Below are 664 nucleotides of genomic sequence, written 5' to 3'. Positions count from 1 at the left end.
CAAATACCTTAGTTCTCTCGAAGATGCAGTTTTGTCTCTTCTCAGTTTTGCTAGCTCATTTGCCCTTCTCTATTTGTGTCTGTCTGCCCACTTCGAATAGCAAGAATATTAACTTTTCATGCACTTCTCTGCTTTCCTGGCCGCGTTTTGGCTGCTGCCAATATTGCGGTTTTCGTGATCCATGTTTCAATCTTAGTATCATTGGATTTACGAAAATGAATAGGCATCTCGTCGAAAACTTTTTAGCGTTTAGGAATAGCCAGGGACGATCGAGAGATGCCAAGGATGATCAGTAAGACTCGCCAGGTGATGAAGTTTTGGCCACATATCAAGGCGCGAGAGGACGGATGGTGAGACCATGGAGACAGGCGGTTGGGCGAATTTTGTTTCTCGGATTTCGTTCCATCTCTTCCGTTATCCAATATTCTTTTTCTACGATCGTTGTTAGATTTTCGAAGGTTGTCATATGTTGCGAAAGTTTTTCGGAAAATAATAACGATCGACTCGTTCGCGGGTCGGTTGCAACATAGCGACCAACCGAGTGGCTAGGTCGCTCAATACATAGCGATCGACCGAGTAGCTTGGTTGCTCAATACTTAGCGACCGGCCAAGTGGCTTGATCGCTCAATACGTAGCGACCGACCGAGTGGCTAGGTCGCTCAAT

The sequence above is a fragment of the Brassica oleracea genome, chromosome C9 (assembly GCF_000695525.1).
Source record: "Brassica oleracea var. oleracea cultivar TO1000 chromosome C9, BOL, whole genome shotgun sequence".
Lineage (NCBI taxonomy): Eukaryota > Viridiplantae > Streptophyta > Magnoliopsida > Brassicales > Brassicaceae > Brassica > Brassica oleracea.
Note: the sequence above shows the minus strand (reverse complement) of the source record.